This window comes from Harpegnathos saltator, unplaced genomic scaffold (genome assembly GCF_003227715.2).
Source record: "Harpegnathos saltator strain DR-91 unplaced genomic scaffold, Hsal_v8.6 scaffold402, whole genome shotgun sequence".
Taxonomy (NCBI): Eukaryota; Metazoa; Arthropoda; class Insecta; order Hymenoptera; family Formicidae; genus Harpegnathos; species Harpegnathos saltator.
This window is the reverse complement of record NW_020230209.1, coordinates 88,286-112,033: the sequence shown is the minus strand read 5'-3', so window position 1 is coordinate 112,033 and position 23,748 is coordinate 88,286.

The following is a 23,748-nucleotide window of genomic DNA, read 5'->3' as shown; positions in this document are numbered from 1 at the left end:
GACAAGTTAGATTTCATTTGAACATGAAAAAGAATATAAATTGTGACCCCGAGTTCATAAACTGCGACGCGAGAAACATTTAAAATGTCATGCTCATATATATACATATTTTCAGCACATGCCCTTATTTTAATTGCAAAATGAGCAATTTTGAGGAATCAGAGGTATTTTTTAAAGTAAAATTCAATGGTCATGAGGTTGGGGATACAAGTAAGTTTCACAAAACCGTAAAATTCAACTCGAATACCCCGAAAACGTACAGGAATGTGCTGATCATACAGACGACAGTCATGTCAACTTCGACCGAGAAAGGTTAGGTTAGGTTATATTTTTTGTAGGTTAAAGCTTCGCAAACAATAGTTTTTGTGCCGAAATTGGCCTGCCCGGCAGTAGAGTACAATCGGTTCGGTTGGGTTACGTGAGACGAGGTTAGGTTAGACTAGGTTTGGTTAGGTTAGGTTAGGTCAGGTCAGGTTAATTGTAAGGTTAAGGCTCTGTAGACATTGGTTTTTAGGTTAAAATTTGCCCGTCAGGCAGTATATCACAATTTTTTCGCATATATCTGTGATTTTTAGGTGTTTTTTGAGGTTAGGGTTGAACCAAGACCCGTTGAGCCAATTCTGGTAGCGGATTTGGATTCAGCGCGTCAAAATACATAGGAATACACATGTCTCGTCCCCAGATCAAGACACTTTTTTTTTGTGTGGCTGTGTTATGTACGTGCTGTCTGTGTGACTGTGAATATTGTCAGACTGATTTTTTTCTTTAATTTATTTTCTTGTTTCAGCTTCGCAGCAAACCATATGCTTGCAGAACATTTGTAGCTTGAGAACAATCTCCTGCGGAGTAAAATTGTCAGTAGGTGCTTTGATGCGCATCACTCATGCAGCATCGTTCTTTGCATTGGAATCAATGTACCATCATCGTTAGCTGTGGAATAAAGTTTATACAACATAAAACAAGGAACACATAAAGTAGTAAAGGAGCAAATATCAGATGAGTAACTTATATTTATATAAAATAAAGTATTAGGCACCTATATGCTGAAAATAATTGCACATGTTATCAGGTTGATTGTTGCTTTGTAATCAATTTTGTTATTTTAGCCTTCCAGTTAACCATGTGCTGGTGAAAGAAAACTTGAAATTATATCTAACATGGAATATAAGAGTACATCTGTCACCAGCAGTGCAACGACTGATTGACAAGCCAAAAGCAGGTTCGTAAAATATATTTATCATCTTACTTTCATTAATGCCTTCGACAGGCTTTCTCAGTGTTTATTACGCTTGTACTCTGTTGTCTGTTGATTTTGATTTCTTTTAACAAAGTGGATATGTTATCTATATTTGCATATGTCAAACTTTTATTATTTTTATTTCAGATTGTGATTTCTGAAACCTCGGGGATAGATGCTTTAACATTTCTTTAGCAAGATGAAAAATCATATATTGAAAATGAATAATGCAACAGCCGTGAGAAATCAAGAAGTAAAAAAATAGAACACCTAGAATTATGAAAAGAATAACAGGTACTATAAATTTATACATTTATTTTTCTTTTTCCAATTAATTCTAATAACGAATGTAATATTAACGACAAATCTGTATCTTCCATATTTTCTAATTTGTTCCAAATATTAGGTGTAGTAAAAAGAAATCCATTATTTTTTCAATAGCCGGCTTTAGTTATCTGTATCTCGCGTTGTATGAGTCCGATCGGGTTCCACTAGATGGCGTTAGAAAGATGAGATTTCGTACTAAAAAAACTTTTGTGACAGTTTTGTGATTAGTTGACTCAGTTTTGTTTGAGCGCGCGTCAAAGATGGACACTAGCAAAGAGAAAATACGCTATATTTTACAGTTTTTCTTCGATAAAGGCGAAAACGCAAGCCAGGCGGCTGAAAATGTGAATAGTGTTTATGGTCCTGATACTGTAACAGCCAATCACGCGCAATTTTGGTTTCGTCGATTCCGTTCCGGTAATTTCGATGTCAAAGATGCACCACGCACTGGAAGGCCAATTGTCGAAAATATCGATAAAATCATGGACATTGTCGAGTCCGACCGTCATGTAAGCACTGTTTCGATTGCCCAAGAGCTAAAGATTGCACAAAAAACCGTTTGGAACCATTTGAATAAGGCTGGATACAAAAAGAAGCTCGATGTATGGGTGCCACACGAGTTAACGAAAAAAAACCTCATGGACCGAATTTCCATCTGCGAATCGCTGCTGAATCGCAACAAAATCGACCCATTTCTGAAGCGGTTGGTCACTGGTGATGAAAAGTGGATCACTTACGACAACGTCAAGCGAAAACGGTCGAATCGCGGTGAGCCGGCGGAAACGGTGGCCAAGCCAGGATTGACGGCCAGGAAGGTTTTGCTGTGTGTTTGGTGGGATTGGCAGGGAATTATCTACTATGAGCTGCTCCCCTACGGCAAAACTCTTAACTCGGAACTGTACTGTCAACAATTGGACCGTCTGAAGGAAGCAATCGCCCAGAAACGGCCAGCTTTGGCCAATAGGAGAGGAATTGTGTTCCATCAGAACAACGCCAGGCCACACACATCGATAGTGACTCGCCAGAAACTCCGGGAGCTTGGTTGGGAGGTTCTTATGCATCCACCTTATAGTCCGGACCTGGCACCAAGTGATTACCATCTGTTCCTGTCCATGGCGAACAATTTTGCTGGTGAAAAATTCGCTTCAAGAGAGGCTTGTGAAAATCGACTGTCTTAATTTTTTGCCAATAGGGACGAGGGCTTCTATGAGAGAGGCATAATGAAATTACCTTCAAAATGGCAACAAGTTATCGAACAAAACGGCGCATATTTGACCTAAATCGGATCATTCTAACTATGGTAATTAAAGCCTTCAATTTCATGCAAAAATAATGGATTTCTTTTTACTACATCTGATATGTCGCAGGTCGTGTTCTCTTTGTGAAAATGTGTCGCACTTTGATCTTATCCAAAATGCAGGATGGGACAAAACGTAAATGTTTTTCTGGTGCTCGCTCAAATTAGCTGTAAATAATAATGAATTGTAAGAATAATAATTTGACAAAATTTTAAAAAAGAAAGCAATAGAAATTTCACAATATACCTATAAAGTCTACAATTGTTGAATGTTTTTTCACGCTTTTTTTAAAGCTCCTGGTTGTGCCTCTCGGAAATATTATTTGTTCGATGAAGTTATTATTTCAAATCTTTCTTTTATTATTTCTGCAGGCAAAAGAGCCAAAGATATACCAGGTGTGTCGGTAATTCCTTTCCGGTTTTTTCGCTAAAGAAAACACGTTATTTACAATGGATAGTTAAAATATATTTATTCAAAGTATTGGCCATTTGATTCTATACATTTTGCCCATCTCTCAGGCAATTTATGGATGCCATTCCAAAAGAACTGTTTCTCCTTTGGGCTAAACCATTCATCGAGCCATTTTTTAACTTTTTCGAAATCGGCGAAGTACTGCTCTGCAAGCGCGCGCCCCATCGATACGAAAAGGTAGTAATCGGATGGAGCCAGGTCTAGAGAGTACGGCGGGTCTGATAAAACTTCCCATCCAAGTGATTTCAACACTTCTTTGACTGGTTTTGCTGTATGAGACGGCGCGTTGTCATGCTGCAAAATCACCTTATCATGTCTTTGAGCGTATTGTGGACGTTTTTCGATCAATGCACAGTTCAAATTGATCATTTGTTGTTGGTAGCGATCAGTATTAACTGTTTCTCCAGGTTTCAACAGTTCATAATATACGACACCAACCTGGTCCCACCAGACACAGAGCATGGTCTTGCGACCAAAGCGATTTGGCCTTGCAGTCGTTGAAAAGCTGCACTAAATTGTCCAACGACGAATACTCGTAGAGTTGTTGCTGCTGTTGCATACCTCGTATGTATTGTTGCACGAATAAATTGTATGAACGTAAAGACAACGGCGGATCATCGAGGACGGACAGACGAGTACGACGATCTCTCTTCGACACTGTCGAAACGAGATTCAAACTTCTTGAATATATACTGTTCGTGGGACGACGGCGACGACACGGCGCTTAAGATTCGATCAGCAACAACGGCGTTTCAAATTCGACCAGCGACGACGGCTCTTAAGATTCGATCAGCGACGACGGCGCTTCAGATTCGACCAGCGACGACGGCGCTTCAGATTCGACCGGCGACGACGGCTCTTAAGATTTGACCAGCGACGATGGCTCTTAAGATTTGATCAGCGACGACGGCTCTTAAGATTCGACCAGCGACGACAGCGCTTAAAATTCGATCAGCACCGACGGCGCTTAAGATTCAATCACCTCCCGAAACACCAAATGAAACGTGTTATCGCGCGATCTAAATGTGCGTGGATATTCGGTCTTAATTCGTTCCTTGATTTTAAACACGATATCTCGAATGTTAGATCTCGCGACGTTACAACCGCTTTCGTCGAGAAATTCGCGCAGAAATTTGCACATTTCGATCTCGCTGACAGACACGGTAGAATCCTCGACGATACGATAACGTTTCAACAACCATTCATACTGATCGATGGAGACGTGCAAATTTCGCGCGTCACGCTGCATCGTCACGGGTATGCGATCGATGATGACCGGGCCTTCGAGTCTCTTGGCTGATTGATGAGCAAACACGCCGCTCGCTTGTACAATCTCTTCGCCGCCATCCGGCGACGACGATGACGCTTCGCTGATGTCACCATTTGTTGACAATTCGTGTACGATGCGTTCCGTCTGGCCATAGATTAGCATTTTGCGGAATGCTTCGAGTTCTTGCATTCGAGTATTCAAGCGTGCTTTATTATCTCGATTAGAATCGTCGACGACACCTTCGCGTAGTTTCTTTCTTTCTAGCCAGTTTTTAGCGAAGCATTTGCTCAAGGCGTCGTAGAGCAGATAAAACGATTTATCGTACGTGCACATGTCGATGGAAAGTGTTCCATGGCCAGAAAGAGACCCACGCGAAACGAGGGAAAACTCACGCCCTGTGTGAAGCATCTTGTGGCGAATTGGTACGATACACTCGGTGCGGAATATTTGTCAAAGTCCACTGAGCAATTGTGATCGCGCGGATGCAACGTTTTGAAGCGATGCAGCATGCGCAAACAATACTTGAGACGCGTAATAACACCCGGGTCGCTGCGTAGAGTGATCGAGTCGTTAACCGTTAGCACTAGTTTGGCCAGATTGATCAGATGTTGCGGTTGCTGATCGAAAAATTTTCGACTCTTGATGCGCGTGCGAGAAATAAGCAGTTTGAAGAACTCCGAGTTCAAGCGTTCAGGTTCATCGCATTGACACAGATGCGAGTTCATCATGCTCATAAGGTCGGTGTTGATCTCATCGCGCACACCGTTGCTGCAACGTTGCGTTGCTGATGGTGCCTGTGAGGGCGCACGAGAACATTTGACGCAACACTTCTGATATGAATTCGCTCTTGCCGCTGTCGCTGGTGCCTTGCAACAACAGCACAGACTTCAGAAACTATCCGGGGAATCGCACTGCCACGACAAACACCAAGAGGAACATAACGATCTCCGGGTCGCCCCTGGCGTAAATATGCATAGTCACGAGGGCAACGCAGAGCGAGTAGCCGATATCGTGCGGCACTCTGTCATCCACGTTCATGCTGTGATTAACGAATATTGTCAGACCGTTGGCCAGAGAGGTTTGTGTCGTATGAGTGTATACTCGTTTCGGCGAAAACTTTCCGCAGCGAACGCTCACAATCGCTTGCGTGCGTGGCGGTCAAACGGCCAAAAACGTTCCAGCGCCACTTATTCGCGGGCAACTGACATTCGCGCGTAGATTTGCCGTTTTGGCTCAGTGTCGCTCAGCGCTCTCTTTCTTTTGCCACAACAAACAAATACAGTGTGGCAATATGACGCAGGGACAGGTCGGTCGTAAATGATGATTCCGGGATCGCGGTAGAATCGCGCACGCTAGTTAACCATTCGTGCAAGTCTTGATCATCCGCGTGCTCCAGGGCAAATTCATCGAGTTCGCGGGACGCGAGAAATTCCCGCATGGCGTCTGCGCTGGCTGACGTTTCGTTATTGCTACTGTCATTTCCGCCATCGTTTTTCAAACGCGTCACGAAGATTCTTCGTGCGCGTTGCTCCGATTGTTGTTGGCTGCTGCTGCTGCTGCTGATGCTGCCTCGACATTGAGCGTCGCGGCGAAGATTGACTTTACGACGCCGCAGAGCGAGGTCGTTCAATAGCATTGAAACGTCGGTAGAAATTTCGTCGTTCCGTTGTTGCTGCTACTGCTGCTGCTGTTGCTGCTGTTGTTCATCATTTGCCACAGTGGTTCGTCCGAGTTGTTGTTCGTTGCCACCACTGCTACTCTTTCGTTGTTGTTTATCGGTCATTAGTCGAAGAAAATTTTCAATATTTTCGTATATGTCCTTCTGTACTCGTCGGAACATCTCGTTGGCCGCTTCGTTATCGTCTATCGAAAAGCTACGGCCGTGTCCGTATTCGCAATCGTCCACTTGGGAAATGGTCGTTGTATAGCGATACATTGCACGACAGTTTAGGGGTGCATAGAGCGTTCGATATGGGCAATCATCGCGCAGAGAGACGTCTGCCGAAGAGTGCGTGAGCATCGATACGAGTCGATGCACCGTATCAGGCCGCTCTAGTATAGCTAGACCGAACGAGAATGCGAGATTCACCATTACTAGAAAGAAACAACGTGCCTCGCGATGTGACAATAATACTGCGGCGGCGTCGCTCGTAGAGACAAAGGGTACTAGACGCGAAAGATCTTTCGTATCGCATACGAAATGTCGATCATACGATTTTTCGCTCAACTGTTTCAACATGTTACTCTCGAAAGCGAGAGTATCTTCATCGTCAACAAAGTGGTTAGTCAGTAGTTGGTAGCGCATCGATTGCGGCAGCTGTGTCGCTCTTGACGAGGGAGCGCCAACGTCGTTTGATTCGTTATCTTCATTGTTACTCGGTGGAGCGCGTTTAGCTACGATGCGTGAATACAAATAATGATTGATCGTGTCGCGCGAACACACCAGTCCAAAGTACTCGTTGATCGAATCTATAGCACGAGCTACGAATCGTTTTATGCGCCGATCGTGAATCTCGTTGAATCTATATCGATTTGGTGGATTCGAATCGTCATAATCGATGCGGAGCAAGGGCGCTATGGCTGGTGTTGTTAGCTCGAAGCGATTCAAATAGAGATTCAGCTTTAATCGACCCGAGCTATTTTTGCCTACGTAACGAACAAATTTGTCCAGCGTTGATCCTTGAGTAATGATGCTGTTACCGTTACCAGTATCGCCGCCGCCGCCGCCGCCGCCGCCGCGGTTATTATCCTCTTCGCGATTGTTTTCACTCGCGCCAAAAGAATTTACAGCGTCACCTCTGCACACAGTCATCATTTTTTCTACGATAGCTCATGCTATAACGGAAATCGGTTTGCGACATTTTGTCGACATATGAGAACTGGGCAAACGAATGCTGCCGCCCTTGTTGTTGTTGTTGTTGTTGCGTGGATCATTCGTAGGTGTGCTCGTCGGCCATGCGTCGTTTCAATGTTTCGCGCACTTCGTACAAAATTTGCGATGTCACGGTTTTTTCAAACTGTGATTCATTGTGCACGAGTACGAGTTCGTCGTTCGCCGCGTCAATGTATCTTGAGCCATCATAACGCCAATACATTGTGCTCAACAGAACCATAACGTTGCTTTGTTGCTTTATATAGTTGAGCAAGTGCGACGACGTGAATACGAGCGATCGTGAGCTACTGCCACCACCGCCACCACTGTTGCCAGCGCATTCGTCGTCGTTGTCGTGGTCATTGGCATATTTATCTTCGTTGTTATCGACCGATTGCAAGCGCGAAGATTGGTTACGACGACGACTACGAGAACAAGCAGTCGCTGCTTTTTTGCAACGTGACTGTCGGCCGTTCACGCTATTTTCCGCTAGCAATTCCGGTCAATTTATCAAGTCGCACATACAAAATTCGCACAGTATTGACACTACGTTCGGTTTGTCCCACAATGCCGAAAATGCACGGTCGCATGACAAGCACGCGCCGTTCACAAAGATTCGATGTTTGTTGTCGTCCACCAATTCGCTGGGTCGCGCTGCGGTTCTTCTGTGTGCCAACAGGGGAAACAAAAACATATCCGTTACGCACAATTTGTCCAAAATAGATACCGCTCGACCGTCTCCGAGATTTTAATATCGGTGCAAAATATACCGTGTGCGCAGAGCAAACAATTCATCGACGAAACACATGGAGAGAAAGAATTCGCACACTTCGCCGAAGCAATAATCGTTACGAAACACATAGTAATAGAACTGGGCCAGTGTGATCGATGGGCAGTAATTGATCAAATGCGTCAACACTAGAGCCGGAACCGGCATATTGGATCTCACTTCCGCATTTATCGCGGGATTCTCGTATATGCGTACGTTTCGTTCAATGAGATAGTCGAAGAAAGCGATGTGATAGCGACGATATATCATCAGACGATCGTAATAGAGAGTCATCATGTGTTGAGTACGCTCCATCAATGGTCTGTTGCATCGTTTTAATCTTTGTGATAGGCATTGCATGGCTGCCTGATAGCATTCATTCTGACTAGTGCGCAAACGGGCAAATAGATACGCTCGATACGAAGCGGTGCGATACGCACTCACGTATCACCGACGTGTTACAGCGGACCAGATGGTCCAGGTGGTTGAGTCTCTCTCGATGGCGTGCAGTTTCGCCCTGTCTTCACGGTCGAAGAGAAATTCGTGCAATTGTCTGCGTTTTCCTACGCCGCTGTAATCTTCCATCGCTTCCTCGGCACTTTTCTTGCTATTGGTACTGCTGGTACTGCTGCTGTTGATGCGTTGACGCATTTCACGCGTAGTCCATTCGGCAATTTCGCAGAATTTGATCGGTCGTCGTGATTCATCTCGAATCTGTTTGCGATATTGCGCGTATTCTTGAAACGTTCGAAGGGGTCGTTCGTCGCAGCCGCCCCCATCGCCGCCGCCGCCGCCGCCGTCGCCGTCGTCGCAATCAGCTCGTCGTTGCAATTTGCTTTTGGCTGCTGCTACTGCTGCTGTTTCGTTCAATCGTTGTTTCTTGGGCGCAAAATATCGCGATGACAAATTGCGGCTACCACTATCGTCGTCTACATTGTTCCCAATTTTACGTCTTTTTGACATACTATAGTTAAGTCTTTTTTCTCCTTTTTTTCAATCGAGTCGACTGTGTATTGCTGCTGTACTGTACTCTTCGATAAAGACTATATATATATATAGTTTGAGACTATATATACTGAGACTGTCACATTTGTCAGCAGTAGCTCTCATGTTGGGGGTTAGTATTCCCACTATTCCTACTGACTACGTCACTATCTCCGCTGCTGAAAAAGTGGCTATAGGCGCTCTAATATGCCATGTTCTGAGGCAACGTGTCTGTCATCTTTCCGCCGCGGACAATGTGCATGCGAACCAGTCCGGGAAGAACTCGTATGACTCTATGAACGACACAAAACTCATCTTGTGCAAGCGTTTATGGTGTGAGCGCATGCTCGTCGATGCACTCACCGATCGTCATAGAATGTTGAGACAAGCGGCTGGGGCGACGGGTGCAGCGGCGACGAATGCAGGCGATTCATTCGGTGGCACGATGCATTCGATTCCTACTCCTACTACTGCTATTGCTACTACTACTACTATTACGACTACTACATCAGTATCGCCCAACACAAATTGGTGGAACAACATGATTGACGCTCTGACTAAACGTGAGACACGACGACGGTATCTGCACCCTTCTGCAACCGCCGCAGTCGCCGTTGCTGACGCGGCACCACGGTCGAACAGCAGTGTCGAACGCATATCGAGGGAGATACAAGCGTTGGACGACGTCGCATTGGCCACCACTACACTTGACTTTCCGCCGTTATGGAGAAAGGATTGTAGCCTGAAGTATGTCGCATTGGCCGATGATGAATACAGCTTGTACGCCGCGCTAGGTTTCATCGATAGAATTTCCACTACGAAGCGATGGAGCTCACATGGATACTGCGTTACATTTTCTATTAACGATTTCGAGAGCAGTATTGACACCGAACAGTTGTGTGGTGCAAAATGTGGCGCCGACGATCTGCTGATGGTACGAATGGCTAGAGAAAAGATGTTGAGCTTCACGCCACGAAAGTCCCACGATGTCGAAGACGTACGTCTGCTAAAAGTGGATCTTGCATTTGTCGCGAGCGAACGTGAATTACTGGACGCTTCAACGATAGGCTTTTTGGATCGCGTGCTGAAACGTGATGGTTCTCTCTTGCTGAGATTTACCGGCGAAACGTGCCTGAACGACTCGTTTTTACGCGCGCTCGCTGAACGATTCAGGCAATTTGTCGCCGTTTGCGCACCAGCCAATAGCAACGTGAGATACTATCGCTTTTGAGGGTTTCAAAACAACAAACCGCGACAATGCGTTGACGCTTCCGTATTTCTGTTTGTACTTTTGAGCGAATTACGCACAAGATCGTACTAGCGTGGACTAAGAGGATAAATCATGCCATGTTTTGTTATTGTTGCTGCTGCTGCTGCTGCTGCTGCTGATCATTTGTACGATTCATCGATCATTTATATGTGTGGTTATAGTGGCTGCACATTCGCAACGCTAAACAAGCTTCACCTCCTTCCCTCCGCGTCATGGAGGGGGGGGGGGGTCCGCTGCCGCTACCGCGGCAGTCGTCTGAGCCATATGTGTCACTATACAAAATTCCGCAGACTTGTCGTCCTACGCCGAGTAATTTGATATAACGCCTCCTTTGGGCAACGAACTAAATTTTCGACTTAGAAACGATGATGACGATGACGATGATGATAATGATGATGGTAATGATGCCGACGGCGTTTGCGTCGAGCTCTCAATCGACAATATCAATTTCTTCGCGTTTGACAGTTTGACAACGGAAGTAACGAGCGACGACGACGAGATTGCTATCAAATGACTCGATCGTGAGATGCGATTTCTAAATCACATATGGCACCTATTTCGCGCGAAAGTTTAGGGAAGAAACACTCGCAAAATTGCTCTTGGGCGAGGCACTTGTGCGAGAAAAGATGTGCGGCATCAGAGAGTCGACGTTCCATGCGCACGTAGTTTTGTCGAATATGTGCCAATGATACAGAGTGAGTGAAAAGTATGGAAACCTTTAAAAATCTCGAAATATATCAAGAAGCACGGTAGTGCCTATTATTACGCGAAACTGCGAGTTGAAACGAGGTGAGATATTCATATCTCAGGAATGGTTGAACCGATCGACGTTTTTTTAGTCCCAATCGATTCAGCCTTAAAAAATAGGAAGAAAAGTGTTCTTGTACTTTTTGTGTACGTTGTCTCTAAATGAATATATTTTAAGATTAAAGTCTGAATTACAGAAATTACGATTCAGTAAGAAAGTAAAAAAGAAACACTAGACCGCCGAGGAGAGGGGATTTGTGCTTCTCGTTTTTCTGACACCAGAGGCGTTATGAGCGCGCTGAAGATGCAAAGAGCAGCGAGTGCGAGTGAGCAAGCAATAGAGAATAAGAGAGAGAAGAATAGATCGCCGAGGAGAGGGGATTTGTACTTCTCGTTTTTCCGACACCAGAGGCGTTACGAGCGCGCTGAAGAAGTAAAGAGCAGCGAGTGCGAGTGAGCAAACGATAGGGAATAAGAGAGAGAAGAATATCGGATTGGTAGAACAGGAGGTGAAATAAAAATAAAATATTGCTAGTTTATTTATTTTATATATATTATATTATACAGCACGTGAATTTTAGGGTGCGTTCCGTTTCACACATATGCGCGCATTTTTATAGTATATGTGACATAAACTATAGATAAATGCGCGCATATGCGTGAAATGGAACGCACCCCGAGTCGAACACGAGCAACGTGATCGCAACGTTGGTAGTTTACGTCGAGCAATGAGCGACAGCGAAGGTTTGACAATCGCGCATTTCGGTTTTGAAGCTTTCTAACCTCAAAGATATCACAATGCTGCGCTCACATTTTCGACTGAAAGTTAACTTGTCCAAGTTTTTTCACGATGTGCGTCGGATCTGCTAAATTTTTATTGATTGATCACTAAGATATTTGGCATAGGAGAACCATTCCATTTGTTGTTGAACGATGCCGAATATCTGCCACCGATGGAGGATATTCGCATTCTCATCGGAAACGAGACGATCAAGTAAGTATAATTCTTTTAATATAAAGTTTTAAACTTAACTTTTCATATATTTTTAGTTCAAATAGATTTTATGTGTTTATTCATTAATATTATTTGTATGTCATTAATAGATAGAGTAATCCCTGGATCTGGCATATAGAACGAAGTTTTAAATGCATTAGTTACTGTATATCAGATCCCTGGATCTGGCATATAGAACGAAGTTTTAAATGCATTAGTTACTGTATATCAGATAATTACAAAAATTTCTCTAAGGTTAAAGCATGTCAAAATATTTCACACGATAAGGTTGTCGAAACAAATGTTATGACTGAGAAAATAAGAATAAATGCAAGTAATGGATTGGATATATCTGACGATCCTTTGAATGATATTCAGCTTTGATATGTTAGTATATTTTATAATATAAGAAATGTATTGTTTACTACTACAATTGATTATACAGAAGCAGATGCAGATTCATCTTTTCAAAGGTTACAGATTACAGTAATATAAATGAAGGTTGTAATACATTCAAATTACAAAAAACAAATTATATGAAAGAATATTAAAAATAAATAAAAGATAAAAAAATATATATTTCAATAAGGTCGTCGGCCCCTTCTTTCTCTTCGTGCGCTATATCTGGACAATTTTCCAATTGCTTGTATAACAAATAATATAGTTTGTCTGCGATATCTGCCACCGATGGAGGATATTCACATTCTCACGGAAAACAAGACGATCAAGTAAGTATAATTTTTTTTAATATAAAGTTTTATACTTAACTTTTGATATATTTTTAGTCCAAATAGGTTTTATGCGTTTATTCATTAATATTATTTGTATGTAATTAATATAATCTTATTCTTATAGATAGAGTAATTCCTGGATCTGGCATACAGAACGAAGTTTTAAATGCATTAATTACTATATATCAGACTAATAATTACAAAAATTTTTCTAAGGCTAAAGCATGTAACAATATTTTACACGATAAGGTTGTCGAAACAACAGATGTTATGACTGAGAAAATAGGAATAAATGCAAGTAATGGATTGGATATATCTGACAATTCTTTGAATGATACAGATTCAGCTTTGATATGTTAGTATATTTTATTTATATTGCACTAAAACAAATATAATAATCTTTATAATATAATTAATGAATTATATTTATTTTTAGATAATAATACAAGAAATGTTATGTTTACTACTGCAATTGATTATACAGAAGTAGATGCAGATTCAAAGGTTACGGATTAAAAGTAATATAAAGAAAAGTTGTAATACATTCAAATTACAAAAAACTAATTATATGAAAAAATATTAAGAATAAATAAAAGATAAAAAAAATATATTTCAATAAGGTCGTCGGCCCCTTCTTCCTCTTCATGCGCTATATCTGGGCAATTTTCCAAATGCTTGTATAACAGATAATATAGTTTGTATCTGCCACCGATGGAGGATATTCACATTCTCACCGAAAACAAGACGATCAAGTAAGTATAATTTTTTTTAATATAAAGTTTTATACTTAACTTTTAATATATTTTTAGTTGAAATAGGTTTTATGCGTTTATTCATTAATATTATTTGTATGTAATTAACTTACAATCTTATTCTTATAGAGTAATTCCTGGATCTGGCATACAGAACGAAGTTTTAAATGCATTAGTTACTGTATATCAGATACTAATAATTACAAAAATTTCTCTAAGGCTAAAGCATGTTACAATATTTCACACGATAAGGTTATCGAAACAACAGATGTTATGACTCAGAAAATAGGAATAAATGCAAGTAATGGATTGGATATATCTGATCTTTTGAATGATACAGATTCAGCTTTGATGTTAGTATATTTTATTTATATTACACTAAAACAAATTGAATCTTTATAATATAATTAATGAATTGTATTTATTTTTAGATAATAATAAACAAATGTAATATTTATTACTGCAATTGATTATACAGAAGCAGATGCAGATTCGAAGGTTACGGATTATAATATTCACTTATATATTATATATTATTATTATATAGTATTTATTGTTTTTTGCAGCTTTGAAACTTGTCGATGACTACCAATAACTGTTGTCTGAAACATTTTTTTATTTGCTTAATATTTTTTTGAGATATTTGAGGAAAACTTTTTCAATATTTAACTCACGATATTTCGCTAGCTATTTGTCGGAAGAAAAAGTGGTAGGAGACTTTTTTATTCTATTTGGTCTCTAGAATATATTGCAACAATAGTATCCTAATTTTTTATTAACTTGTCGACTTTTGGAAATTTCTAAATCGTCAAATTAACAAAAAATTAGGGCACTATTGTAGCAATATATTCTACAGACCGAATAGAATAAAAAAGTCTTGTAACGAGGCGCTAATGCACCTCGTTACTACCGGCCCGACCGACCACCTGTCGGGCCGAAGAACGGCGCTTTGCGCCAACCTTAATCGATCAAAGATGATCGCGCGCCGCTATTTCGCGCCGCCGCTATCGCGCGCCGCGGCGATCACGCGCTGCCATTAGCGCGCGCGGCCGCGATCACGCGCCGTCGCCGTGCCTCGCGCCGATAGGCGCGCCGCTCGATCGCCGCCGTATCAATCGTAGCGCGAACAACTATAAAACGGTGGCGATCGAGCTTCTAGGCACCAGACCGATCCGTACCGCCGATTCGATCTAGACGCCTTATGCCGAAAGAGAGAATATCCGGACCGTTTCGCTCTGCCTTCCGCTTTCCGACTACCCGACCGGCGACTAAGAACACGGGATTGTGCGTCCGCAGTCTCGATCGAGCGTACTCGATACTTGACCGTCTCCCGTCTTCCTAGGCTCGTGCGTGCGCGTGCTCAGTCGAGCGTACTCGACAGTCTCTCGCCTTTAACCGCCGCCTTGAGTCAGGGATTCGTCCGTCGGCGAAATCCGCTGAGCGTACTCAGCCTTTAGGCGATCCGTCTAGCGACCAAGAACACGGGACGGTGTGTCCGCCATCTCCGCTGAGTGTCCGCAGCACTTGGTCGCTTTCCTCCGCGAACGTAGGGAAAAGGGAAGGTGCGTATGCCTTCTCTGTCGAGAGTCCTCGGCCCCGACGGACGAAATCATTTCGCGTCTTCCGCGACTTGCGTGCGTACGTTCGACCGGGAGTCGAAATCTCCGGTCCGGCGACCATCTATACGCGAGCGATTGCGAGACGAGTATTGGGCGATAATTGTCCGAGACGCCCCGCGTCGTGAAGCGAGACCGATCACCGCGCCGCTACCGTCGTTACCGTCTACATGCGTCGCGTCTACACGTTATTTTTATGCGTGTCAAAATAACACACTCGGATTTGCGTTATATCGCGATTATATCTAGGAATCAATTTTATGTCGAGTATCGTCGGTGCACCGTTGACAACGATGGTCCTCTTTTCGCAATTATATGATACAGAACTTTCAGTTCCTTCTGTCGTTAATATACCACTGACAAGAATTATGATATAAGACAACAATTTATGCATGATATATGGTAAAAATGTTTGGTCCATGATACAGCTTGCAAATGAAATATGAACGATACAGAGAAATATTAACTGAAAATATTAACACTGAATCTAATTCATCAAGGTTTATGGTTAACTTAAACAAAATTGTGCTTTTTTCAATCAAAATTTCTTAATAGTTCTCTCTCTCTTTCTCTCTCTCATTTCGTCAGAAAATGGGTTCATTCAACCAAACATATATTCCGCGTAGACTTGAATAAAACGATAAGACACGATGAGTCTCTACACGAATTCTATCATACTCTAACAATTAAATATTCTCCTAACGATAGAGTACAATAGAGTACGATGATAAGTGTTCATCGTACTCTATCTTTACGCGATATCATTTCTTTCGGATCCGATGCAGCAAAACGATAGATTGCGATAGAAAACGATGAGAATCTCTGTAGATCTCATCGCTCTCTATCGCTTTCTCCTTTTCGATGTTTTCCTTGATCAAAAAACTTTTGAATCTTGAACTTTACAATTCAATATGAGCTATCTGTGGTACCTCATAAAATAATCTCATAATTGTAATCGCGAATATTCAGCGGCCATATCGACGCGAGCTAGACGCGGTGCGGCGGGATGTAGGAGCGGCGAGGTAAGGACATAAACATTGGCGCGTCCTCCTTCCTCTCGCCGCGCGCCGGCAACAGTTCCTTTGTCGACCGGGCAGTGCTCTTTAGCCTGAGCGGCTAGATGCTCCTCCCATAACGTCTCGACGTGCACTCATTCCTCAGATTTCTGTCATTAATAACTCGATAATTATTGCGAATCTCACAAAACAGTATGGGACTTTTATATTTGTCTTAACCCGCTCTATGTCTCCACGAGCTCTGCCAGATTAGTTATAAGACACCCTGTATAGACAGAGAATTTACAAGTACATTTTATTATAATAAAAATGCTGTCATGTATGTATTAAACAAGTTTTAGTCCGATATAGTTTTTGGTGCAGCCGCGCCAAGATTTTTTGTATTAAATATTTTTTATTGCATTGTTATAATAATTAATTTGTTATAATAACAAGTAAAAAAATCATATAACTCAGTGTTCTAATAAATAATGATAAATTTTGTAAAAATTAATGTTATTGACATCTTTTGTAGTTAGTTTTTCTTGAATTTTCTTGAATAATAATAGCCTTTAAAGAGATATCTTTTTAAAATATTGGACACTATTAATAAACGTGTTAAATTTTTATAACACGATATGTTTACTTGTAAAAACTTATGTTATGTACATAATAAATATATATCTTAAAAAAAGGAAATAATTTGAATTTGAGATTTCTAATATCACTTCTTTTGTATAAGTTTTACTTGTAAAAACTTATGTTATGTACACATATATACTTAAAAAAGATAATTTGAATTTGTAATAATAACCTTTAAAAAGATATCTTTTTTAAATATTGAACACTATTAATAAACGTGTTAAAATTTTATAACACGATATCATTTTTACTTGTAAAAAGTAATGTTAAGTACATTATAATAACAAGTAAAACAATCATATAACTCAGTGTTATAATAAATAATGATAAATTAAATATTGGACACTACTAATAAACGTGTAAAATTGTTATAACATGATATCATTTGTACTTGTAAAAACTTATGTTATGTACATATTATATATACAGGGTGATTCAGACCACTCGTACAGCCCTTTTATTTCGATTATATATACAGGGTGATTCATTATCTTATACAGGAACTTAATACCTCGCCTGTAATAAAATTGGATATCTGAGGTATATAGTCATCGACAAGTTTTAAAGTCTGCAAAAAACAGTAAATACTATATAATAATAATATATAATATATAAGTGAATATTATAATCCGTAACCTTCGAAGCTGCATCTGCTTCTGTATAATCAATTGCAGTAATAAATATTACATTTGTTTATTATAAGTTTTACGGAAAAGTGCCCCAGACAAAAGTGATAAGGCTCAAAACGATATATTTATTGATCTTATAAGTTTGGCCTTGAATGGCGTTGCCAAGGTCAGATCAAGTTCAATCTATTATTTTTAAAAGAAACCTACATTTTTCATTATATCACCTTTTTCTACCCATTAATTTTAACAACTTTTGTCTGAAATATTTTTTTATTTGCCTAATATTTTTTGAGATGTTTAAGGAAAACCCTTTCAACATTTAACTTATGATACATTGCTAACTATTTGTCGGAAGAAAAAGTGGTATTAGACTTTTTTATTCTATTTGGTCTGTAGAATATATTGCTACAATAGTGCCCTAATTTTTTGTTAATTTGACGATTTAGAAATTTCCAAAAGTCGACAAGTTAATAAAAAATTAGGATACTATTGTTGCAATATATTCTAGAGACCAAATAGAATAAAAAAGTCTACTACCACTTTTTCTTCCGACAAATATCTAGCGAAATATCGTGAGTTAAATATTGAAAAAGTTTTCCTCAAATATCTCAAAAAAACATTAAGCAAATAAAAAAATGTTTCAGACAACAGTTGTTCAGATTAATTGCTAAAAAAGGACAGTGTAATAAAAATTTGAGTTTTCATTTAAGATTTTTATGTTGATCTTGACTGGGCTTTTGAAGGTCATCCCAAGGTTAAATTTATAGCATCAGTAAATGAATTCTCTGAAACCCTACAACTTTTGTTCGAAATATTTTTCTCTAAAATGTCACGTTTACAAAAAAAATCGGGTGACCCAGGTAGTCTGAAACACCCTGTGTATAAACAAGGATGCGCTGTTGCGTTTACGCAGTACGGCACCTTCTGTTCCATAATAAACCTGATCCGTATCAATTATCCGAGAAGAGCATCGCAACGCGCAAAAAATGCGCCGTTTTCATTTTGCCGTCGTGATCAAAGAGCATTCACGTGAATACTCGATGACCACCGCCACCGCCGCCGTTCAGATGTGTGTTAGTTTCGCGTTCGTTGTTTCGGACAAACCGTGGAAAAACATAGTTTTACCCATAGACATAGTATACCTAGACTGTGCGTTCTCTCAAATTTCAAGGAGGGGGGGGGTATAGCTAGAAGTAGAAAAGAATGCACTCTGTTTTTACTGTGCGTTCTCTCTCGCACACTCTCGATGAAAGGGGAATAGCGGAGGGGCAGTTGCTAACCTGTACGACAGTATTGCGGCTGTACCTCGGGTACATATCTCGGGATGAGCTAAAGGCACAGTGATCTAGGTTGATCACTATCGAAATCAATCAATTCAATCGGAATATCGGAAAAAAAATAAAAAACAGCGGCTGTACTATCGTGCAGATTAGCAACCTCCCCTATTCCCCTTTCATCGAGAATGTGCGAGGAGAGAGAGAGAGAGAGAGAGAGAGAGAGAGAGAGAGAGAGAGCACAGCTCTCTCTAAAAGCAGAGTATATCCTTTTCTACGTGAACTATATTCCCACTCCTCGGACACGTAGTCTAGGTATACTATGTCTATGGTTTTACCCGCCCCGGTGGAGCGAGTTAAGCGTATGTTGATCGTAGTGTTGTCTGTCGCATGTCGTGTACAATCGACGGATTTTGATATTCGTTGAGAACTCGCATGTACCCGTGGACATCTCAAATGACGCGCGACAAAATTTAATAAGTCTCCCGTCCTGAAACCCCAACTATCCTTCGCACGCTTGCGTCTCTCCTATGCTTATTCCCGCCTTCCCCCCCCGCCTTTCCCCCCCCGCCCTCTCCATGTCTATAAAAGTAAGAAACTCTCGAGTGACAGCATACCGAATCAGTCGATTGTTGGTCAGTCATTTGACACACATACACACACATACACACACACACACACACACACAATCGCGCAGCAATGTCGTTTTTTTCGTCGTCCTCGTCCGATACTCCATGGGTTAACAGAGATAAACGTTGGCTCTACATGTCGAGTCATTATGCGCGCGATACCGTTGTCGAAATTTGAATAGCGTCGCGAAACATGTAGCGTATTACTCATACTCTGTGCTACAAAGCGGTCTGTTCATATCCGGGCCGGGTGGAAAATGGCTAGCACAGGTAACGAATGTGCGCTTTGAGAGTCGTAACAATGGTGCGCTGTGCCATGATGATTGCACCGCACTGAAGAAATCGCCAAGATATTGTTACGTGGATGCGAAGCACGATTCATTGCACTCGACTGATTTTACACCCGTAACCCTCCAAGGCAAGACAATGAGATTCGCCAGTGCCTGGTTCTCGTCAATCTGAACAATCGCATCGTGACTCTAATAATCTTGTCCAATTCGGCGCGCTATCAGACCTTATCTACTCGCGGTGTCGCTTTTCCGCGCGACGACGAGCGTCTATTACCGTTCGTACTGTTTCTGACATGCGAGCTATTTGCGCGACGAGTGTCATTTGAAACTCTAGATCTGCATCACGAACTAATGGCCGGTTCTACGAAATGGTGCGCCTATCTCGAGTCGCGGCGACAGCGAAAACAACGCGACGAAACAAACGACGATGAGAGCGACGATTGTAACGACGACGATAGGTTCAATGACGCGGACATTGGATACGGCGGAATGTGGCTTCAAGTAGGCAAAGATATGCACTCAAAGACTCACTGTATTCGCCTAAACGATTTTTCCCAAAGCAAATTAGGCAGTTTGTTTAATCATATATTCGTGCAATACACCTTGAGCGGACGTCAGCGTTTGATCTGGCGGGACGGCAAATTCCTCAGGTCTACGTCATCACAGAGCCATTTATCGTACAAATTGTTACCGCTTGGTACAGTAATATCGATCCATCGCTTTGAACGTGAGATCGAGTTGGACCGTCGTTTTATCTTGTCACTGTGCGACTACGACGTTTTTCTCAAAAGGTGTGGTTCGTTTCTAAACAACTCGCCCATAGTACAAAGAATAGTGACGGTGCCGAAATGTACACCACCATCACAAGTGAAGACGACGGCGGCGATTCTGAACTCCGAAAATCTGAATGCAGCGACGTCAACATATCGAACAGAAGCCAAATGACGACGACGACGATGACGACAACGACGACAGTGGCAATAGATCGCAAGACCAATGCTGTGTCCGATATCGCCACCAATGGCCTCAACGCCGACAACACCAACAGCAAGCTGGACACAATCGCAATGACCGAGAAGACGAAATGGGTATCGCTGTGGCAACTGCGGCTTCCATCGTATTTCTTCTTCAAAAAGAGTTGTCCGACGAAGAAGCAGCGTACACAGACGTCAACGTCAAACAAGTTTATGATATCATCTATCGCGAACAACGTCGTTCATCGAGTGGTTCCTCCATCACATAACTCGGCCACTGCGTTAGTAGCGAATGTCGTCGAAGAACCGCGAAATATCGACAACGCTACGGATTGCAACTACCAGGAGGTGTACGACGCCATAGAACATAGCAAAATTCGTCGTAGTGACAATGACTACGATGATCCGGTGCAATGGGTCAGTTTGATGGACCAGTTTAATCCATCACATTGTACTAGGGAGTGCAATAACGACGACGACGACGACGACGACAATGTCAGCAGGAACATTGAAAACATTCGCGCAACAACCAGCGATTCAGTGGATGCGAGCGATGTATATGAGGCCAATTTGAAACGCTATTCCAAACTATTTGGCGACAGCGAGCAAAGCGATACTCACGCACGACGACGCACATTCAACTATTCTGTGTACGAGCGTCGATATTTTGTGGACAGTGAGAATCGCCTGGTGAGCAGACGATTTCTCTCATTGAGCGATTGAGGGAGAACAATTTGTACCTTTATCTGTTAGGGCACTATTGTAGCAATATATTCTTGGGACTAAATAAAGTAAAAAAATACCTAGTATTATTTTTTTCTTTCGACAAGCGAGTTAGCGAGATATGGTAAGTCAAATGTTATAAAAGTTACCAAGTTATCCTGAAATATCTCAAAAAATATGAGGCAAATGAAAAAATGTTTTGTGACAAAAGTTGTTCAAATTAATTGGAGAAAAAAGACGATGTAATAGAAAATTGGAGTTTCCATTTAAGATTTTTATGTTGATCTTAACTGGGCTTTTCAAAGTCATCTCAGGGTCAATTTTATAGCATCAGTAAATAGATTTTTCGAGGCCCTACAACTTTTGTCTGAAACATTTTTCTCTAAAATGTCATGTTTACGAGAAAATCGGGTGACCCGGGTGGTCTGAAACACCCCGTATGTAACATACGAGTAGCATCAAGCATGAAATAATAGGAAACGCGTTATTTTCGCAACAAAATTTTCAGAACGTTTGCACAATGACGAAAATATATCATCGCGTTCAACTTGTCTTTGATAGACTCTAACGTTCTCTCAGCAATTTTTTGCATTATGCGCGGTAAAACTTTGATCACGATTCAACATTTCTTTCTCGTCAAAATCGAGCTTGTCATACAACTCGTATGCGACATTCAAAGCATGTCGATCGGTTCCTAAGATCTCTGACGTATCGTAATCCAGGCCGCTTTTTTGTACGAGGATTCGATTCTATCGCAATTGTCACCGCGACGACTATCGATACTTGTTTTTCTTTCAAACTACCCGAAACGTCTCCGTTCTTCGAAATAAGATCGCGTTCGTTTAGGCAACTCAGAGCACTCGAGCGTACACTCGTGCGTGTTTCCTTCATTCATGTTCGACGGAATAAAATCGCCGATATTTTCGTTGCATCTGCTTTCCTCGCAACATGCGCGAAATGTACCAAAAAATCGTCAATATTGTGATCTAGGTCATTTGAAACGCACCTTCCGTTAAAGTCGCCAATTGGCGCCGTGGTGGAGGTACATTGTAACCTGATTGGAGGAATTTCTCTCACCACTGTAATTTTCTACCAATGAACATAACAAACTTTCCTCTCTACTGTACAAATTGTACAATTTTTCGGTACGTGACTAGCCGTTCCGGGCGCGCGCCGGTACTATTGTACGTACCGTAGTACAGAGCAGTCAGAGGTACAATAGGACCAGGGGCTACTGCTCTGTACTCCGGTATTTTGGTTAATATATATAGAACGGGTGGTTTTCCGCGCGATCTTGCACTGCCGATCGACTCGACTCGATCCAACGACGCGCGAGAGAACGCGATGCGAAAAGTATATGCCGGGATTGCCTACAGTACGGGGTAATTCTGAAGTCACACTCCGGCCAACCTAAGACAAGATCAATTCGAATATGGCTTTTAGCCGTTGATAAGTTTACCTTAGTTGGCCGTCGGATCAGTGATCGGTTTTGTCTTGGTTGGCCGCCGTATCAGTGATCGGTCTTGTTTTAACTTTCAAGCCTGATAACTCGGAAAGTATTCAGTGGAACGTAACTTTATTACAGTGTTTTGGAAAGCTCTCGAGATAAGCTACAAGAATGTGTAATAAAAAGTAGGGATTTCCATTAAAAAAAACATTAGTGACCTTGACCTAATTTTGACAAGGTCATTCAAGGTCAAGTTCACATTTCCATCATGTGGCCTCCTTCAAGCCATGCAACTTTCGTTCGAAAATTTTTTAAATAAAATCGATTCGCGAGATAATCGACCATACCGCTTAAAATGAAACACCCCTATACAGTATTTTTTCTCTTTACATTACATGTCTGCGCGATGACGTACGCAATATGCGTAAGACGTCGACACTATGCGAAATAACAAGGGTTTTTTGTCGGTCGACGAATATTTTCGCGCCGCATCTATCGTGGCGGTTGGTGCGCATAGTCTTCCTTTCGTATGGCTAGCGATGGCATTTTCGGCGATATTTGCACTGATCATATCATTCGGTTTGGTTTGCCTTCTCATGTACGATCGTTGCTGTAATGACGACAGTGATCAATGCAACAGCAGTAGCAGCAACATCAGTAGCGTCGTGTCGCAATCGCGGCCACCATCTCCACCGCAGTCATCGGCGGTTGTCGTCGCAGAGAAAGAGATCGATTTCAGTCGCGCTCTGTTGGATCGATATGTGCAATATGTCAACCCGGAAAAGACAATATTCATATCGGATCACG